At 32.3% G+C, this 22,731-nt stretch overlaps 1 protein-coding gene across 1 annotated transcript in view; it reads left to right on the top strand.

The window, feature by feature from the left end:
- Window positions 1-22,731, top strand: part of DCC (DCC netrin 1 receptor) — a 941,371-nt gene that overhangs the window by 424,619 nt on the left and 494,021 nt on the right.

Here is a 22,731-nt window from a genome sequence, read left to right as displayed (position 1 = left end):
TTCCCCCTTCCCCCTCCCAGAGCCGACAAGCAATTTCACTGGGTTGTATTTATAACAGTTTTATATGATTATTCTTAGCTTTGATTTCTTTTGCTGAAAATTGCATGTTCATATCCTTTGGCCATTTATCAACTGGAAAATGCTTCTTTCTTTTTTTAAAGTAAATTTTATTCTCTTTTTTTTTTTGCAAAATGAGAACCATATGAGAAAGTGGTTATAATTTCCCACTTGAATTCCTGTTTTCTTTATACGTTTTGGCTGCATTGCTTCATAAAAAAACCAATAACAACAAAAAGACAAACTTAATTTCATGTAATCAGATTATAAATTTGACATCCCATGATACTCTCTGTCTCTTGTTTGGTCATGAACTCTTCACTGGTCCAGAGATCTGACAGGTAATTTTTTAAAAATAGTTTTCCAATTGACCTTTGATATGATCCTTTATGTCAAGTACCCATTTTGAGCTTATCTTGGTAGGTGGCCCAAGGTGTTTATTAGGATTTTCCTTCTGAAAAAGACACAATGGACACTTAGCAGATGTCTACAGATATTTGAAGGTCACTCACATAAATGTGGATTAGAGCTGTTCTTCTTGGCCCTCAAGGGTAGAATAAGTAACAAAGGGTAGAAATCTCAAAAAAAAAAAAAAAGAAAATATATTTGAAAAAAGAACAAACTTTTTAAATTATCAGAGCTATTCATAAGTGGAATGGAATGCTCTAAAATTGGTGGTTTGTACATCAATGCAATTCTTCAAAAAAAATTATGGATACTAATAATATTTTTATATTATACAAAATGGTTTAATGAAGGCATGCATGACTGACGTAATCAATAAATTAACTAAATTCAAATTATTTACTGTTGTAAACATTTTCAAAATCATCTTCTTTAAGTACACATTAGATTAGATGTTCTAGGACATTACTTCCAACTCCCAAATCATATGGTTCCATGTGTCAAATCCAAATATACTCTATATATCTAAAGATAGCTATAACAAAGAGATAGAGATTTAGCTTTTGAATCAGCTCAGCCCTACATCTGATATATCATAACTCTGTGGCATTTGCAAAGAAATTTGGCTCTTCACTGCTTTAGCAACTTTTCTATAAACTATAAGTTACCAATGTGCTTCATTAGGCAGGGAGGTTCCATAATATGAGTAAGCAAAATTAATGGAGTTAAAGAAACAGAACTAAAATGAATGTCAAATTAAAGGGTGAACATGACTATTCTTAGAATTACTGGACAAAGTCTTCTCCCTTACCCCCAGGGAAAAGAGGATCTTTCCAAAATTAGTTAATAATTTGTTAGCATTTCTAGTTAGAATGCATATAGCACTTGAAAGTTTCTAAAATACTTTATAGGTGTTATAATAATACTGTGACATAGGTATTTCACATATGGAAACTGAGCCTAGCAGGTTATATTAATCATTTAAATTCACACTGCCAGTTAGTGTCCAAAGCAAGATTTAAATTCATATCTTTCTGATGTCAAGTCCATTATTCTATCCAATATACCAGATTATTCTTTATCTAGCCAAGAACCTTTTTTTTAAAAAATTGACAATGGTGTCATGTGAGACATCTTCATGAAATATTTCTGACATTTCATAAGTAATCTATGCCAGATATTATTTTACCAAATAGTGTTTCCTAGTCAAAGAGGTATAAGAAGGGAATATTTGTGGAGAGTCAAAGGTCAATTGTAGAGTGGTTCTATTCAATTAATTTGCATCAGATGGATTTCTGATATTTTATTCACATATTTATTTTTGTCATTTCTTCTCTGGGGCTGAGTAGGAGTTAGACAACAAGTGAGGGAAGCAAAAGTGGCTACTATGAAGGATGATGTGGACTTTCTCCTCCTAGTATTCACTTGAAGATTTCTTTTATTACTTCAATTTACTTTTTTCCTCTTGCTTGATTTCTTCCCCTTTATTTTTTCACCTTACTCAATATCTTTCATTATTCACTCTTATCTTTTATTTTTTGATAGTTCTGACCATTTTTAATAATCAATTGGGTGTTAAAATAATCCAGATTAACTAGAAATCAACTTGAAACTATGAACTGAAAAGCCAAACAAAAACCTTTCAAAGATTTAGAAGATTCTGAAATTATTCATATTACTTGGTTTTTGCTTTCATGCGCCTTCATTATTCTATTTGGAATTTCTATTTACTGTGATATAAAACTTAAAATATAGAGGATATGAGAATATCTGATGAAATTTTCCCACAGACTCATTGATAATGCTTTTCAAGAATTTGGACTCTTTTCTAAATGGACTTGGAACTCTTTCACTTTGATCATTGATCCTCATAATTCACATAACATAGAGAGTCCAACTTACATTTAAAATAGAGAGCTGCCTATTGATCTAAGAGGCAAGTCATTTTAAGTGCTCCAAAGACAGATTTGGAATGAAGTGAGGTGACTTGTAGATCCCCAATTTTCCAGCTGAATTAGCACAACTTCATTAATGGTTCCATCAATAACATCAATAGTTAGACGTGTCAACAGATACATAAAAGTCCTTAGTTGGTATTTTATCTTCATGGGATATTCTGCAGACAAATTAAAAGACAATTCTTTATCTTAGTGAAGTAGATTAGGTGTTAAGTGAAATCAAATAGTTTGGCAATCAGCAGATTTTGCACCTTTCTGAAATTCAAGGGAAACTGGACCTGCTTTGTAAGGAGTTTTGCCTCTTCGGTTTGTCTTCAAGAGGCTGAGAGCCTGAACACTGAAGAATTGTCTATTTAAGAAATGGTGATTGTCACACTTTGATATCAAACTTAAAAGTGGATTTACATCCATAGGAAGAACAAATTTATGTATTCCTTTCCATTCCCTTCCCATTATATAGGGCAACTAGAAAACCTTTTAAAGGTGCTATTTCAGTATGCTTAGAAATAAGAGTTCATACTCTTGAGTTGTTATCCTTTCTCTTCCCATCCATAAAGCTTTTTTTTAAATGCTTTAAAATATGAATGAGTGTGAAAAAGGCAGAGGCCACACACTATCACATCATTTGCATTTCCTTAGATTTCATCACAAGCAAATTACACTGAAAAAATGACCATCTCTGTGCTCATGTTTGTTTAGATTCATTAGAGAACTATATAGTGAGTCATTTTTCCAGTGAAAATTATTCTTAAGAGGAATAAGGAAAATGAAAATTCTGTTGAGCAACCTTTCTATTAGATAAAGCTTGTTATTCTAGAGTTTAGCATTTCCATTGTTTAAAAGTCTTCTGGGTACTTCATTATGTCATTGTTCTATCATGAAATAAGTGTTCTTAAGGAGAAAATACCCATTCCAACATGACCGCCTTGTTGGTCTGAATGGAAGCCTAGATTTGTTTTTATAATGATTTTGAGGTCAAAGTCATTGAGATGTAAAGGGAAAGTAAATGAAGAAACTTCTTGTCTTCTCCAAATAAGATTCATAAGTAAATGCTCACCTTATGTCCCACCAACAAATTTAATTGATTTGTACCTGAAAGAGATCAAGAAGGAGAAAACAGAATCTGAAAAGGAAAAGTGTCTGAGTTTACAAAGATAATAAATAGAAAATATTAGATTTAACATTTTGCTCATAAAATTTCTATAAACCACTCTTCTGTGTTGTATTTAATGGTTTTACTGTCTGATTCTCCGATATAAATTTCTAGAGGTCAAGGATCCTTCCTTATCCAATGGTATATCTTCATAATATGTAAAGCCTTTGATAGACTAGATGTTTACTAAATTTTTGTCAAATTAAATTGATCAATTTAATTCTCTAAGCTTGTATTAAGTCCCAACAATATGGAGAGCCCTCTGCTAGACAATGGTGGTAAAAAAAAGTTGCAAAATAAGAGAACCTCCTAGATATACCACATTTTATTGGAAATCTAAGTCTAGAGATTAAGGGAAAGACTAGGCCTGGCTAATGGATAGGGGAGTTACTTCTATAGTGAGGAAAAGGAAAGTTGTAATTGATGAGGTTGGCAAGGAATAAACTGATGAGAGAGAAGGGAATAGAAAAGTGTCAAAGTCACAACCTTGAGTCCTTGCCCATTTCTAAAGTCAGAGAAGAAGAATCAGTGAAGGAAACTGTGATGTAGTAATCAGGGTAGAATGAAGAGAAAGAAATGCCAGACAAATAATAATTATCTAGTTTTCTTTAGGCAGACCTCCTTTTTATCACCTAGAGATGAGAATATCATATTTCAGGAAGTTTTAGAAATAAAAAATCTAAAGATTTTGATTTTGTTATCTTATAATAGTTTTATATATATACATGTATATATATATATATATATATATAAATGTATGTTTCTTCATATATATATAATACTCAATAATGTATTCTGTAGGGTACTTCAAGAAAGCCTAAAGGATCAAGTTTAGTGTATATTTTCTTCCCTTATCACCAGCCCCATGGAGACTTGATTCTTTCTTGAAGCTGAAGTAGAAAACATTGCTGATCATTCTAAATAGATCACTGAGCTGCAAAAAGATCTTTCTTAGCCTTAAATGGTTTGCCTCACCAAGACATCTATGTAGTCATGGACACCAAATAGTTAAGATGTACGCAAATTAGTTGTATCCATATGTATCTTATTATTATTTATATATGTCACATAATATCAAAATTGAAAATGGAATATTGACTTACATATTACTTCTCCCCTTCCTCCTTGAAGAAAAAAATAATTCTATCCCACTACTTTTACTTGTCCTCTAGCTCATGACTGATTCATAGAATCAATAGCATGCAGGGCCAGTTTCTGGAGAGGTTTTTTCTTTAAATGGGTTTCTAGGGCTCCAATGATTCAAAAAAAATCCCATTAAAATGTATTTTAAAAATTAAACTGAACCCACTGAATAACAAGGCCATGGACATCCTTTAGGAAACAATGTAAAATCTTAGGTTGAAGAAGTTGATGTATATTTTATCTTCTTTAAAATATTTATATGGGATGAAAAATCCAGTGGGGTGCAACATTTAATTCCGAGACTGCTCAATAAGTACGCTATGTTTGATAAAGCCTTATTTTGCATCTCTATAGATAAATCATTAATTTTTTGTTAATGATAATAAGAATGTATTATAGTTTTAATTGATTAACCTAAGAATGTATAAAACATGGACACTTTTGCTTTCATTCATGAAACCCCATGTGTGTGTCTCTGTTCTAAAGCATAGATTTCTTTAGGCTGAAACTATAATTTTTCCTTTAAAATATATCACCTTATGTTTTATAACCATGAAAATAAAATGTTACCATATGCCATATGGCATATCTTGAGTAGAGAATTTAGCTACATGGGTTGCTTTCATCATTGTTCAAACTTAGTATTGCTTTATCTATAGTCCCAAATGAAACAATGATCCAATAGACCAATATAGTGTCTTAATTGACTATGAACAATTAAGAACAAAAATGTTAAACTGACACAATACAGTTAAGAAGCTTTATCTTTTGAATTTCTATTAATAAATTATTGAGAAGTGCTGCTTAATTTTCTCTCTGTTCACTCCATGTTCTTTGCTAGTTCTGAATGTTGATTTTCTGATTTCCATTCATAGTATACTAGGGCCATGTTCTCTCCACTGGTACCACCCCTGAAATTTCATGTTCTTTCCTAACCCTTCATTCCTTCTTTATTTCAAGCAGAATTTAATAACAGTTTATCCCTATTCAACCCCTAACCCCTACTCCCAGCTCCCTGCTTAGTAATTGAAACTCTGGCTCATGTAGCTATATTACAAATCATTACTAAAAATGGAGGACAAGTCAAATATCCATCCAGGCATTGATGTCCCATGGCCCTTTGAAATAATAACATAAGCATAATATACTCATTTTCATGTAAATTTAATGAGTTTCTACCAAATATTCATTAGTAGCACCAGTTGGTAGCATTTATATCAAATCTTGGCAATACCTCATTTCCGAACTGTACCCATTTTTAAAAAATGAAAACACCCTCTCTTTTTTTCCCTTATTGCCTTGAATGAAGGATGATGCCAAGAAAAATGCAAATGGCTTTTAAATAGTTAGGTTTTGTTTTTGTATAAGATGGTTAACATTCAATAGAAAAGTGACTGCCTGCCAACTGCATAATGAACTCTCTAGAGAATCTGCACTTGCATATGCTAACAGAAATCACATAAAAAGGTAATTCTGTGTATAAAGCAAACTCAAATGATGCTGCTCTTCCACCTCAAGTTTAGCATATATTAAAATTTGGTTTGCATACAGGAGTTTTTAAAGATAGAAGTAACTCCTGGTGTGGAGAGAGATATACCACAATTTTCAACCAGTGCCCTCTTGGAGCATAAATGGAGCCATTGGTCCTGCAATAGGAGCAGCAAAATCTATTCCCATTGCAAGCTGGAGTGGTGAAGTATTTACATGCAGATCAGCCACACAGTGCTGAATTGCTTCTGTATAGAATAACTCAGGCCTTCAAATCATTCTGAATAGACCAGGCCAAGGCTATAGATTTCTATGGGCACTCTCTACTTGATTACATTTATGGTTGAATTCACAAATTTATAAAAAATAAACCAGTTCATTTATTTTGAGCCAAATGGAATACAGATGAAAAAAATTTATACATTTGATGAAAGAAATGGGTCCAAATGCAATTATTATTTTGAACTTTGAAAGCTAGACCCACTGCAATCAATGCTACTGCATGAACCAATTCGAGCTCAGCCTTGCAAGCCAACCTCTTTTGAATAAACTCTAGAGTTCTCCTTTATCTCAAGTAGACTCTAAGCTTAGTAAGTTTATTTTAAAGAAGCAGTACTTAATATTTATTAATAAGTTGATGATTCATAGAAAATACCTTAGAGAAGGAAAGGGGTGAGTGAAGTGGGCAGTAAATATAAGAATTAAATACAATCCAGAATTTCTCATTTTAAAGACAGCTTAACATTTCTAGATGTTTTACAAAAGGCAAGCCAACATAGTCTAAGGCTAGATCATCTTTGATTGCTTCTTAAAAGTCCTTCACTCTCTTCTTCATGTAGTAAGGAATGGGGTCAGACCTTTCTTGAGATTCAAAGATCTGTGATTTGGTTGGAGCAATCATTTCTTGGTCTATAATGCCTGCCGCCCCACCTCCCACAGAGCTTAGTAGATTGTCTTCTATAGTTATCAACAATTCATTACTCTGAATAGGCAATAGCAATACAATGACCCCTAAATTTTGATAGGATGGATGTTGGGCAAAAGAGGTATGATTTGCCCCTTAAACATATCATAGCTTGTTAGAATTTACCAGAGATTCTTCATTGTTGCAATAGAATTTCAGAAGTCCAGGTGACCCCCAATTCATTAATGATGGGGAATAAAAATGGATTTGCAATGAATATTTTGTTTAACTTAAAATAAAATTAAGGCTAATCACAGTAACACCTGTTATGAATAAAATGGATATAGATGCATATAGATAAAAGCATTAATATTTTATGTAAAGCCATGTTGATGAATTTAAGAAAGACCACGTGCCTGCTAAGATCTAATTCAAAACGCCTGCCATTACCTTCTGCCCACCTGGCTGCTTCATAGGAAAGAGTGTCTCCCAATCACCTCAGGTCTTATACTGTTCTCTACATAATCACACTTCCTAAGAGGAATCATGGGAAATGTAGTTTCAAAGTCCCCTAAACGTCCACAGGAAGTTTATGTCATATATCTAAATATTTAAGGCTCAAATGAACCCCAAATTTCCACTAACATACACCTAAAACAGTATTTTGCTATCTTACACCAGCATTATGCCTAGTCTTTTTGGAATTAAAACTCCAAGTGAAGCTCATAAGCATATAATTGGGTCATATGAATCATTCTGTAGCATGGGCATGGGTTCTTAAAATACATATTTAAAAATGATGTCAGGAGCCCTTTTGATAATCCAGGATTATTTATGGGCCCCTTTCAGAATTATGCTTCTCAGTTTAAGATAAAATACATAGGATTATAAGGAGAAATTATATTGCAATATCATCCATTTTTAAAAATTGAGTTTTAAGACCTCAGGTTAAGAACCTCTATTATCGAAAAATTGATAGGTAAAGTGAGTAGCCATCAGGAATCTGACTATATAAAGAGCTTCACATTCAAGATTCAGTGTAAAACTTACCAGTAGAACATAAAATGATTACAAGAAGAAATGAAAGCATTCATTGAGAAATTCTCTCCTACCATAGTCTTGTTCCACCCCCATAGAACATTTCTTTTACCTCAGCCAGATGACTCAGAAATGAATGTTATTAATCAAAAGAGGGACAGAGTAAAGATAGGTTAGCACAAATTGCTCACTACTACTGTGAAAAATAGCTCAAAGTGAGTGCCCTATTGATGGAGATTCATTAGTGCCACCTTTAAATACAGAGAATAATGACAAAATAGCATAGCTAAAGAGCCAGGCAACTTCCAGAGGTACCAAAGGGATCATAGAGATAATGACTTGGGCATTAGAAAAGATTATTCATGTTTCCCTCTTTGGCAAAGTCCTAGTGTTTTAACTAAGATGAGTTCATTTTTTGGTGCATTAGACAGATTGATAGACAAACTGCCCATGTAGTCTCATTAGGTTTTCCACATATTTATGAAACAGTTTTCCTGTGTGGAAGCATAGACTCTTCTATAGTTAAACTTTTAATGAACGGACTGTTTCTAACTTTGAAACATTACCCTTCTCTCTCCCATTATCTTAATGTTTCTTGTCTAGACTGAAAGAGCAGGTTCCCATATTAACTTATTTTTGAACAGCAACATCAAACCAAATTTGCTTCCTCTTGTGCCCATAAGAGTTTAGTTTCTTAATCAACACTAGCTGAACTTTCAAATAACCAAATTCACATTGAACTCCTTTTAAGGAGCTGGAAAGTTATAATCAATGAAAATCTAGTAAAATACGCCAATGGGCCTCTTAAATGTTGGCAGAAAAGAATATCTGGTTTTGATGTTTGCATTTAAAAAGTTCAAAATATGCACTTTGGAATATTCCATAGTCAAAAAAGGTGAACTTACTTAACCATTAATCTACCATTCTTTCCCCCCCCCATCATTTAGTGTGGTTCAATAGAACTACTTCACTTCTAGACTGTCTTTTCCTATTCTTAGAACTCATAATCTACATATCTCTATTATGTAATCATCATCTTTATTAGGAATCTGAAGAACTGGTTTTTCTAGTGTGTTGCATTTTATAAGCACTTACTTGAATGGTTGTTGAAGTGAATTGAATCAAGGCTTCTGTGACTTGAGAATCAGCCAGTTCTCAGACCTGAGTTTTTTTCGTTCCTTCTGGAACCATTCATCTATTTTTCTGCCTGCCCCTTCTGCTGATCCTTAGATCTCCAGGAACCTCCTGATCACTGGGTTTCTGACTCTTAAATTGGCACTCCATCTAAAATTTTTCCAACTATTTCTCTACTGCTATATATTTTTCCCTAAAACATTACTACTTGTTCACCATTTGCATGCCATAAGGACAGGGTCATTGAACCTCCTAGTTAGTTATAAGAAAGCTCAGGGGACATATAATTGAAAATCTCACCCATTGTAGCAATCCACACCACAAAGCTATGGTTTTCAGGGTTTGTTAGAAGATTTTCATCCATGAAATTTAGAGAGAAAGAAAGAGAAGTAACATAAAAACAAAATATCAAATTAGAGTTTTATTTTTTTAAATCAAAGAAGAGATTAGCAAAATTGAAAGGAAAAATACACTGAATTGATAATGAAAAATGTAGAGAGGTAGAAAGAAGTGACTCTTTATTGCTTTATTAGTGTTCTAGGCAGCTGACCAAGATATGAATTGCAGAGAAGGTGCCAGCCTAGATTGAATTTCAACAATATGGAAGCTCCAAATATAGAAAAATCACAAATGGAATTCATATTGAACCGAAACTTACTACTCTATAACTTATGTCCAATGGTCTTTGTTTTACCTTAATTTGAATAGAATCAATCTCATGTCTCCAGGGCCTGCTAGCCTTATATAGTCTTAAACATCAGTCCACTCTTGATTTTTCCTTGCTTATATTAAAAATGTGTTTCTCACATTGGATTAGGCCTCAGCTTTCATAATACATTTGGCTTTTCTGCTTGCCTTATTTTTTTTAAAACCTTAATTTCCATGTATTGGCTCCTAGGTGGAAGAGTGGTAAGGGTGGGCAATGGGGGTCAAGTGATTTGCCCAGGGTCACACACCTAGGAAGTGTCTGAGGCCAGATTTGAACCTAGGACCTCCCATCTCTAGGCCTGACTCTCAATCCACTGAGCTACCCAGCTGCCCCCATGCTTGTCTTATAAAAATCAGTTTGGGACAAGGAATGAATTAAATCTAATTCTACTTTGCTAGAAATGAGAAATCTCAACAATCTAGGAATGGCATGAGTCACCACTTTTACTACATTTCTAGCTATAATAATAAATAATGATAATAACTAGTATTTATGAATTATTTTAAAGTTTGTAAAACACTTTATAAACCTTATCTTATTTTATCTTTATGGCATCCGAGGGAAATATATGTATATAACCTACTAATACTTAGGCAAAAACTTTAAGCTCAAGTTAAAGAGTTGCTAGGGAGAACTGTGAAATAGACAACTGATTTTTTCCCCCTTTATTCACACTTTTATTCTTCCTCTTTCCTTTTAGTGTTGCACCCACTATGGGATCCAGATATGGTACTAGCTGCCTCGTGGTTCAGAATTCCATAATGTGCTGCCCCAATTAAGATGTGATTTTGGAATAATGCTCTGTAGCCAATACAATTTTTGACTCTACAATATAATAAAAACAAAATATACACCTATTATATGTACAATACTAAGCTGGTCATAGTAAAAAAAAAACAATAAATTAATGATCCCCTGACATCAAGGAATTCTGTATTCTACTGGGAATTTAGATTACAAATCTATAAAGAACTGGTATTTGTGAGAGGAGAGAGTATTAACAATTAAGAGGTGGAGATAAGGAAAGACCAACCAAGTGAGATCATTTTTTTTTTTTTGTGATTCAGGCAGGTGACCATCTAGTAAGCATAATAAACAGACTCATTTTCCACTAATAATGGCTACAGATATTCCCGGACAAGATAACATTTGCATTTAAAAAGAATAAAGAAAAAATCTAGTAATTTTAAGTCAACAAACAAGTTCTGAAGAAATTATATTCTTAAAAAAAACAAATTATTTGAAATCATAGATTTAGAGCTGTAAGAGACTAGAAGATCCCTTCAAACATTGAATTTATATAGTAGATTACATTTTAAGTTAAATTAAAGTTTTTAATTGCTACATTTTAAATTCTAATCTGACCCTCCACTCTGCACAAAAAAAGACTACCTTTCAACAAATGTGATATTTGTGTGCTTATGTGTGTGTTGGTGGGCATTCATCATTATTCTTTAAACAATATTGCTGTTGCTGCATATAATATTCTCTTCATTCTGCTCATTTCACTCTTCATTACTTCATATAAGTCTTTACATGATTTTTTCTAAAATAGACCTGGTAATCATTTCTTACTGGTCAGTTATATTCTATCATAATCATGTAGTACAACTTTTTAAGCCAATCCCAATTGATAGGCACTCTCTGAATTTCCAGTTGTTTTGCCACCACAAAGAGAATTTAGATAAATATTTTAGAATATAAAAGTTCTTTTTCTTTTTTTCCTGATCACCTGGAGTCACCTAATAATGATACTACTAAGTCAAAGGGTATGCACAATTTTAGAACTTTTGGGGCACAATTCCAGATTCCTCTCCAAAATGATTGAATCAGTAGTTAACAGTTCTACCAATAGTGTCTTAGTGCCCCTATCTTTCCACAACCCTTCAAACATTTGTCATTTTCTACTTCTATCATTTTAGCCAATCGGATAGGTGTGAGATGATATCTAAGTTGTTTTAATTCACATTTCCCTAATCAATAATTATTTAGAGCAGTGATGGGCAAACTATGGCCCATGGACCAGATGTGGCCCCCTGAAATGTTCTATCCAGCCACATGACATTACTCCTAATATGAAGAATACAATGAGTAAGATACAATACAATAAAACTTCAAAAGAGTTGCCTTAGAAACAGACTGACAGATGAGCATTTCCTTTCCTTTAGCCCCCTCTTTAAAAAGTTTGCCCATCAATGGTATAAACAACTGTGTATTATTCCCCTGGTTCTGCTCTCTGCACTTTGTATTATTCCATATAAGTCTTTTTAGGTTATTGGGTTATCATCTTATTTCTCATTTCTTAATGGCATAATAGTATTCCATTAAAAGTATATATTATAACTTCTTTATACATTCTCCAAGTGACTGGCATTCCTTCAGTTTCTAGTTCTTTGCAACAATAAAAAAGAGCTTTTATAAATATTTTTTACAGGTAATTTATTTTCCTCTATCTTTAATCTCGTGGGGATTTAGACCTAGTCCTAGTATTGCTGGGTCAAAGGGCACACATAATTTTATGACCCTTTGGCATGGTTCCAAATGGCTCATCAGAAGCTCTACCAGCAATGTGTTAGTGTCAGTTTTTCTGGGTAGGTAATTTTTGGTTTTGGTCTAGATTCTTTGCCTTACAGAGAATCATATCTAATGCCTCGCTATCCTTTAATATAGATGATTCTGGGTCTTGTGTAATCCTAATTGTGATTCCATAATAATTTTTTTTCTCACTGCTTCTATATTTTCTCCTTGGCTTGTGAGTTCTGGAATCTAGCTATAAACTCAAGATTTTTTAATTTGAGATTTCTTTCAGGAAATTATTGGTAAAGTCTTTCGATGTCTATTTTTGTTTCTTGATCAAGAATACCAATGCAGTTTTCCCTCATAATTTCTTTCAGGATGGTGTTCAGGTTTTTTAAATCATACCTTTTAGGTATTCCAATGATACTTAGATGATCACTTCTGGATCTGGTTTCCAGATCTCATGTTATTTCACAGTGAGAGATTTCAAATTTTCTAACATATTTTCCATTATTTTGAATTTGTTTTATTTTTTCCTGTGGTCTCATAAACTTCTCAGCTTCCATTTGTCCTCTTCTAATTTTAGGGGGTTATGTTTTAGTTTAAGACATTGTATTTCCTTTCTTGAATTCTATTTTCTTGTTTGAGATATTATATTTTCTTTTTTTGGAAACTTTTCTTCAGTAAGTTTTTGTTCTAAACTGTTGATTTTTTCTATCATTTTATTTTCTAATTTTTCTTCTATGTTTCATATTTGTTTTTCTATCTTTTTTTGTGTTGTTCTAGGAATTAATTTGGCCTTGACATCCTTTTACATTTTACTTTGAGGCTTCACATGTTTTCATTTTTGTATTGCTGTTCCTTTTTGTGCTTGTATTTTGTTCATGTCTCTTGCTGAAATATTTTTCTACCTTTGACCTTTGTCTTTTTCTTATTTGGGGGTTTTCTCTCTTGAATTTGCCTAGTTGCTGAAGCTTAGCTCCTTCCTGGGTTGGAGGGAGTACTATCCTGCATGTACACTGTCTCTGGGATCAGGTCGGTTGTTTCAGTCTCACACTGAGCACTCTATAGATGTGGCCTGGTTGGCCTGCTGTCTGGAGGTTTGCACCTATTCAATTCATTTGGTAAGCTTTGGTTTCTGACCAATCCCACTGAGTCTGAATCCTTTTATGTTGATTTCCTCCCATTGCTAACTGCCTTGTCCCATCTGGCTTCTGTACTGGCTGCACTATACAGGCCTGCTTTCTTTTCAATGCCATTTACTCAATATTTCGTTGAATTCTGCTTTTACCATGCTGAGACTAATTCAGTGTTCTTTTCTTGTTCCATGGTAATATGAATCTTTGCTGTATCTCCACATTGCTCTATGATGGAGTCTTGTGTTCTCCCTTCTTCTGTTGGTTTTGTCACTCAGTATTTATTTTGAGAGATTTTTTTTTCCTTCTATGGTTGTTTGAAGCGTGGTTGGTAGGTTTTGAGTGTTTCTTACTCACCATCTTGGCCTGATCTAACTTTGTTGCTGCCATTGCCTCTCCATTCATCTCTCTTTGAAAGTATATATTCCCTAATTTCTTGTCACTAAAAAGTATCCCATTAATTCATGTACCACAGTTCCTAGCAGAGAGGTAATTGACTGAGACCAGAATGAAATATATAAATTCTTTTGGATATGACCAATGAAGGAATCTCTTTTGCTAAACTATGAATATTTCTTATAAGAAATTTGCTTTGTTTGTTTTTTTCTAATGGGATAGTGTGTCAGAAAGAAATAAAATATATTTCTCTTAATTAAAAATAAATTAAAATGATTATGAAAAGAAAAATAATTCCATTAAAAGGGGAGGGGGGAACAAACTTTAAAACCTGTTGTTGTATGAAGTAGTTAATATATTCCTTTTGTCATATCATATCCTGTTCAGAAAATTTCATACTTTCCCTATTGCTTACAGTTCAAATTGCTTAGCTTTGCATTCACAATTCAAAATACTTTTACTTCCTGTCTCCCACTACTCTCCTTTCTAAATCTTACTTGATCTAGTCATCTGGGTTTATTACCTATCCCCAGAGCAAATTGTGTGTTTTCATAATTCTTTAATTTTGCTCATGCCCTTTCTCTTATCCGGCATGATCCTCTTCCCCACAAACTCACCTATTTCCAAGTAGAAGTTTTAGACTCTTCTTCTTTAATAGGTTAGCACAAAGTAGTATAGTACATAATGACTCTCTATCCCCTGAGCTTATTAAGCAAGTTCAAGTAATCATGTAATGCTCAGTTTTGTCTCTCAACTTCTTCCATAAAATTTTGTTTACATTTTTCATGTACTTAGACTCTATTCCTTAGGTAAATTGAATACCTTGATGATATAGTCTATATATATTTTCTTTCTATCATAACATCTAATAGTTCTTTGAACATTCTAGATTTTCATTGAATGTTTGCTAATTGACATGTGACTGTGGTTTTCTGTCTCTGTCTCTTTCTCTCTTTATTTCTGGCTCTCTCTTTCTATGTCTCTGTCTGTCTCTGTCTCTATCTTCTCTCTTTTTTCCTCTGTCTCCTTCCCCTCTTTCCTCATTCCTTTGGGCGATGTCCCATTTTTCGTCTTTCCTCTCTCATTTTCTCTATATATCCCTACTCTTTATAGTCTTCCTCCATCCAGGATTACTTATGTTCCCACTGAAAATATTCTGTCAATAATCTATGCTTCTTCAACTGTTGACTATAGTTAAATTCCATCCTTTTCCCAGAAAAGTCAGTGCATCAAGCATATTTGAAATTGTGGAAATGTGTGAATGACGATAAAAGCAGAATCTACTGCCTGAATTGGTAAACAATTTCATGATCTCCACAATTTTTAATCAGTCATATTTCAATAATGTTTAAAGAGATCCATTTGTCCACTTCTAAGATTAGCTTCATCTTGGTACATTTACTTCTCTAATAGGTGCAATTATTCCATTAGAATAGTATGTATCCCTAAGAGGAAATCCTGTCAGTAACTTATTTTTGTGTAAAAAGAGGTTTATTTTTTTTTGTGTGTACATGTGTATATTTATATATTCACCTAATTTCTTTATGATTTCACACTTTATATTAAAGTCAGTTACCCATTTTGAACTTATCTTGGTATAGGGTGTGAGATGTTGATCTAAACCTGATTTTTCCCATATTTTTTTCTGATTTTCCCAGCAGTTTTTGTCAAATAAGTGTATTTATTTCTATTAATATTGGAATGCATCATCTTCAAGCCATATTTCATTAGCATAGTGCCTAAGCAAAGGTTTATAAGTTTTAAATGAAATTCAAAATCCTATCATCTTGGCAAGAACTAAATTGTTATTGGATTAATGTCATTTGTTGTTTTTTTTTAAATGACATTAACTTTTCGGTAAATAGTTTATAAATGGTAATATTCTTGAATAAAATGACATGGCTTTATCCTTTATAACATTTAAGAGAATCATTTTCTTTCCAATCATAAGTAGATATATACAATAAACAGGCAAAATAACTGTATGCTCTACAAAACCTTGGTGCTTTAGAAACTATGGTATATATAGAAGAAATACTATACTCCTCATAAGTTCTGTAATGATAATGAATAATGAATATTGGAATATTACATAAAAAAGCCACAAGTTCTCTTATCTCTTTTAGCTCAATTATGATGCTAATAATTACAAACTTGTTTTGAATGTAGAGGTATATATTTTAACACTGGTACCACTATTATTAATCAGCACCTTTATTAGTTTCAGTTTAGATGGTTTTATTGGGGTAAAAGGTAGAAATAAGACTTGTTTTCAAGAACATTTTAACTTCTTTTATAGGGCTATATACTTTTTAATCATTTTGGTTTTGTTCAATATGTGTTATTATAAATCTGAGGGGACTGCATAAAAAGTACTTTGAAGTAAAGCAATGGTGATTAATGGAATCATTACTCTGTTATATGCTGAGGAAAGAATTGAAGGAAGGAAATATATTTTATCATTAAGAAAACAAAATATGAACTGCATATTTAACACTTCATTAAATATGTAGATTGCTGTGAAATCTTGTGAGAAGGTTAAAGATAGTGAGCTGACGAGGCCATCTTCAGACTCATTTTCATTTGGTCCTGTAAGGAAGAAGTTATAAAAAATTTAGGAAGGACCCCTCAAATGCTATCAGTGATTAGACTTAAAGAATGAGGTGGTGGAAAGAAAACTAAGTAGATATTCAGTTTTATCATTTATTTTTTAATAAATTATTGATGACTAAAGCCTTTTCATAAACAGAATGATTAAACTATATTTAATGTTAGTCATCAATATATTTTTGAATGAAAATGATTAACTTGTGACAGTATATGATTTGAGCAAGTCAAGATTTAAGTTGTTTACCTTCCATTCCTGTGAATATTGGAGGATGATGCATCATGTTCTGACATAAAAATTCTACTGAAACTTCCCCATTATTCAGGTAAATGAACCTCTAGCTAAGAAAAAAAAAACCTCCAAATGATCATATAGCAGAACATAATGTCCTGACTCAGCTGAACTTTGGATTCATGCTTTCCTTTTTTATTTTTATTTTTTACATATAAAGTAATAGTTTTCTTTCTCCAAAGACATTACAAATCTATCTTGAAATCAGTATGATTTTTATGTATCTATATTATTAATGGAATTATCCTATAATGTCATCATTTTTCTTACTCTAATTGAGAATGATCATTATTAAATATGTGTGTGTGTGTGTATTTGGAAAATCCTTTCTATTTAGGTGCAATATCACTATTGAAAATAGTCTCACATTTTTCCAAAGCATATTCACCTTTTCAGGGCATGAACATTCTACTTGCAAATCAGTAGTTTATGGCTAGATCTGCACATGAATATTGTTTTGGAGAAAAAAAAGAAATCCACCTAAATAAAATTCAATATTCAACCATTTGTGAAGCAATGAAATAATATCATGCAAATCACTGATTACAATATAATTGTTCAACAAAACTTAAATAACTGGTATTTTGGCTGAATTCAAACTATTCCTTTCCCAAATCTATACAATTTGAGAGACTGGGAGTCAGCAGTAGCTGGGACTTTTTTTGATTTATGAAGAACTCTCCATGAGAAAATTCATTCTTCCAGTGTAAATTGGCATATGATCTGCAACTTATAGGCTTAGTGAGTTTTCTGGGCATTGAAGGGTTAATGACTCATCTATGATCAAGAGTAAGTGGAAGTAAAATTTCAAGAGGAAATGAGAGATCTAAAAAAAAAAAAAGAAGTAGAAAACCTTAAGCAAGAAAATAGTTTTTTAAAAAAGGAAGGACAAAAATCTCAAGGAAGAAAACAATGCCCTAAAAATTAGAATTAGATGTATGGAAGCTAATGACTCCCTAAGACATTTGAAAACAATAGAATAATGAAAAATAGAGAAAAATCTGAAAATCCTGGAAAAACAACTGACTTAGAAAATAGATATAGAAGAAAGAACCTAAGAATCATTGGACTGCCTGAAAGCCAGGATGAAAAAAAAAAGAACCTATAATTTATATTGCAAGAAATTATCAGGGAGACCTGACCTGATATTCATCAGAGCTGCTTGTCATTCTAATTTAATAACATTAAACTGCCCTTTGTTATCTCCCAAATATGATAATAGAAATTAAAAAAAAAACAAACAACAAATTTTTATTTTTCATTGGGGCCTAATGATTCTTTAAGAAGATATTGTAAAGCTAGCTAACTAGACAAATAACTACTACTACCAATATCAGTGGAATGATGAAATTATATAGATTCACTTTGGAACTTTGAGGAATAAGCCCTTACTAACTGTGGTATTATCTCTTCTTCTTATACAAATACAATTTCTTTTTCTATAAAAGACTATTGTTCTAATGATGAACACAAAGTTTTATTAAGATATAGATTATTCCTACTGGTTTCCCTCTTATTATTTCAAAATTCAATATTCTATAAAAACTTTATCTTAGGAAAGAAAACATGTAGCAAAAATGATAGACCATAATAGCTTTGCCATGCCATTATGGCATCAGACTGGACCTTTATGCTACCACAATCAATTCTGTCTTTAATTAAATTGGCCTGACAGGCTGACATCACAGGAAGGATGTTGTGGAAATTCCTAGGTATTATGGTGATGGATGCTGGTCAATCAGATAAAAGAGAAAAAATCCTTTGCAGTTAATGCAGTTATTTGGGAGATATTTTTGCATTAGTCTCAATTACCTGGGTCTTTGTCTTGGGTATCTGAAGAAACAATATCAAAATGGCAAGGGCTATGAAGACTTTTTAATTTTATTTTACTTTTTTTATTTTTTAAGAAAACCACTTTGTGGTTGCCAGAAATGTAAAGCCTACTAGTTAGAGTATGAAGGGGTAAATCGAAATTAATATTTGCAACTTTTTTCACTTTTTTTGTTTTAAATGTCATGAATTCCTATATTTTATGATAGGAACTTCATTGATGATTATGATTATGCTTTCAATATGCATAAAAGACATCCCCAATTTAGTTTGTATTTCTGAATTAAGATAACTTTGAATATAAAAATATGAATTTGTATGTGTTCATGAGTTTAAAACACATACAGAAATAACCTGTACAAATACAAATAAATATGAAAAATAACATCTTTTAAAGGCTACACACAGTTATAATAAAAGCCAAATTTTCTGAGAGCACTTAGATATCAAATCTATTTTTTTCTTTTAAAGCTGAAATGTTTTATTTTTGTGGCATATTTGTATAAAGTGGAATAAAATGTAGATTGCTTGAGACCTTTGAGATGTTCCAATTTTGTGGGCAAATCACTGTAAATCCCTGTGACATGGTTTTCTCATCTAAAAATAAGGATAATAATATGAGTAGTCTCAATTTTTCTGGTTCTTCATGAATCACAAATGAGATTATACATCTAAACCTTTTGTTATCTGTTTTGATTCTTAGAACATTATACAAATTTCACTTATTAATATTTTAGTTATACTAAGTCTAAGAAGAAAGTTGGATTTTAATATGATCATATTTAGATCTGGATGTTTAAAATTATAATAATAACTAACATGTATCTAGTGTCTTAAACTTTGGAAACCCTTTATGCATGTTAACTCCCATAATAACAACAATGGTTTGAGATGGATTAACTTAACTATTTATAGTTAAGAAAACTGAAGTACTGAAATAATACATGACTTGTTCAGAGTCCCACAGCTAATAAGTATCTGAGACTGATTATTAATTCTTATGAGCAGTAGGGGGCTAAGGATGGTAGTGAGGTTAGCTCAAGAAGAAACCCCATGCACAGCTAGATGCGAGAATAAGATTTGTTCCCCATACCAGCTGGGCTAAGCCTCCTTTAAGACTGAGAATTCTTTACTAACCAAAAGCCTTAGAAACCAGTCTTGCCAGTCACTTGGGTAGAAGTAACCAGGAAGTAGAATGTTGGTTCTTGAAAGCTTTGGTTGTAATGAAGAGTTACCACTGACTTGAAAATGGCTATAGCCAGGTAGAGATTTCTCATTAATTTTATGTTTGAGTCTCCCCAAAGTAATACATGCCTTTCCATGACCTCTGTGTTATGTAATCCTCATTTTTGGTTCTTTGGAGGCAGTAGTTTTCAATGTTTTTCTGTCATATAAGAATACAAGTAAAATATTGATGTTGAAAAAAAATAGCCCTTTGCTTTCATATGGAAGCTTGTGATCAGTAAAATAGTTTTACAACCTGAAGAATCAGGGATTCCAGAACTGAGTATATCCCATGAATTTGAGTATTAATGTCATGATAATGGATAAGACAGGTATGAAGTTCTATCAGCACATGATGGTGCACTTTCAATCATTTAGGATTATATTAAATTATTTTTGGGAGATCAGTCTGAAGTGTTTTTTTTTATTTTTTTGTAATTCAAATAAATATTTGTACATCTCCAATCCTTTGGCACCTTTTTTGCTTTCTTTGATTTTTCAAAGATTATTGACAATTAACTTTTTCCATAAATATGTCTATAGTTTCTTTTACAGTCTCATAGTCGATTTGAGTTGGAAAAACTTTATAGCTCATCTAATGAAATGCCCCTCATTAGAGAAGAGAATGCTGAAACCTAAAGATGTTAAGTAATTACCCTGAAGTTCCATAGCTCACTAAAAGCTCTCTAAATCTTAGGCCTGTATCCTTTCACTATACTATGACAAATCTCTTTCAGTCCCTTTGAATAACAATTCTATGTGCACAGAGATATGAATTCATTTTAATATTGGAATAGCCTTTTATAATCTTCCCTATTCTCTGTAACTTAATTTTCCTCTTTAAAATATTTATTGTACCTTTTACAGTCTGAATTTAATTCTGATTGGTGAAGAAGAAGGAAGTAGAAGAAAAGTTAAATAGGTCTTTCTTTCCTGTACTAGAAAGAACATTGACTCAGGCCTTGGAAGGCCTGGCTTCTAATATTGACTCTGCCGCTAATGAGCTTTGTGATGCAAGACAAATCCATATTCAACTCTTTAAGCTAGGTTTTCTCCTTTAATTAATTGGAGGATTATGCTGACTCTTCTTAGTATATCTGGTCATGGGGATGTCATGAGATAATATGTGTGAAAGAGCTTTAAAAATGGTAGTGTTTTGGAAACTTTTCTTTCAATTCATTAAATAATTGTATTTTTTAGGTGCTCATTATAAACCACATTCTAAGGTCGATGCAAACTTTTCAAAAGGCACAGGCTCTGACCCTTGTAATAGTAGTAATTGCAGTCATTGAAGTAGTGGTAGTAGTCACAGTAGTAGTAGTAGTAGTAGTAGTAGTAGTAGTAGTAGTAGTAGTAGTAGTAGTAGTAGTAGTAGTAGTAGTAGTATTAGTAGCAGTTTTGATAACTTTTTTTAACTGCTTTCAGGTTTGCATAGTGCTTTACAAATTTTAACTTCATCCTACATTCCAAACAACCCTGAGAGGCCCAATGCAATTATAATCTTCTTTTACAGATGAAGAAAATTAGGCAAATAGGGGTCGGTAAATGACTTGTCTAGGGTAGTACAACATTTGAGTTTGAATTTGAACTTGGGTCTTTCTTATTTCATATCCAATACTCTATATAATATGCCATCTAGTTGCCCAGTATTTTAATAGGACATATTACACATATAAAAGTTACAAAATTAAATTTTAAAATGTGTAAAATTTACCCAAATATTAAAAATGTTATGATAACCATAATATTAATACATATTCTTCTTATTGTTTTTATTAGTTCTACACTAGGTCTATTTATACTACAAATATGTAAAATAATCCTAAATATAGTAAGAACCCTAAAATTTCTGATGCTCATGTTAAAACTCTTCTCTTTTTCTCTACCATAAACTCAGTGATGTATGGAACAACTGATCTGAATCAGATAGCTTAATGTCATTCATTTTGCCCATACCTAAATCCATTGTTATGTCTCCTAAAAAGAACTAAGTATGTCTTCCAAATTACAGGAGAAGTGAAAACAGAACATTTTATTAATCACTTGATGTACATGGACAGTTTTAAGTGACAAGGCTCTACTGAAAATTCTTCAAATGTCTCCTTCATATTGTGTCATCTTTTTGAAGTGATACTAAAAAGTGGTCACAGTAAGCTTATAATTCTTAATGTATAACAAAGAAATAAAGAGATGCATGTCTTGAAACTTTAATCCTGAGTCTGTAAGAATCAGTGGGTTTGATATGTACCAATACCTTGGCCCTCTTCAAACAGATGCATTAAGCAAAAATGAAATACATGCATTGAGAGGTTTATTGGCAACCAAAAATTACAGGTGAAAGAACAGAACATTTAAAATAGTCAATACTTATTCAATGCCAAAGTGAATATAGACTTTAGGAAGTAAAAAATGGACCAAAACAGATTTGTGAGAATATACTAACAAAAACTTCATGCTATATAATGAATACAGAGCTTGCCACCCTAAATGGCAACTTTCTAAAGATGCATCCTGCCTCCTTCTCAAAGACTGATTTATTGCTATCCTTAGAACATGTGATAATCAGGTTAAAAATGTTTAGAAAAAAATTTTCAGAATGAAATGAAATGAGCACAACTTACCTCAATGAGCAATAATTATAAATGCTTCAAAAACCCATACATGCTATTTGTGTTTCTCAGCTATAATTAAAACTGTATTAAGTATATATAGCTCATATACTATTGCTTCTCAGACAGAA

Source organism: Gracilinanus agilis, chromosome 1 (genome assembly GCF_016433145.1).
Source record: "Gracilinanus agilis isolate LMUSP501 chromosome 1, AgileGrace, whole genome shotgun sequence".
NCBI classification, from domain to species: Eukaryota; Metazoa; Chordata; class Mammalia; order Didelphimorphia; family Didelphidae; genus Gracilinanus; species Gracilinanus agilis.
The sequence above is the reverse complement of the archived record's forward strand: the minus strand, read 5'-3'. Positions and strand labels throughout refer to the sequence as shown.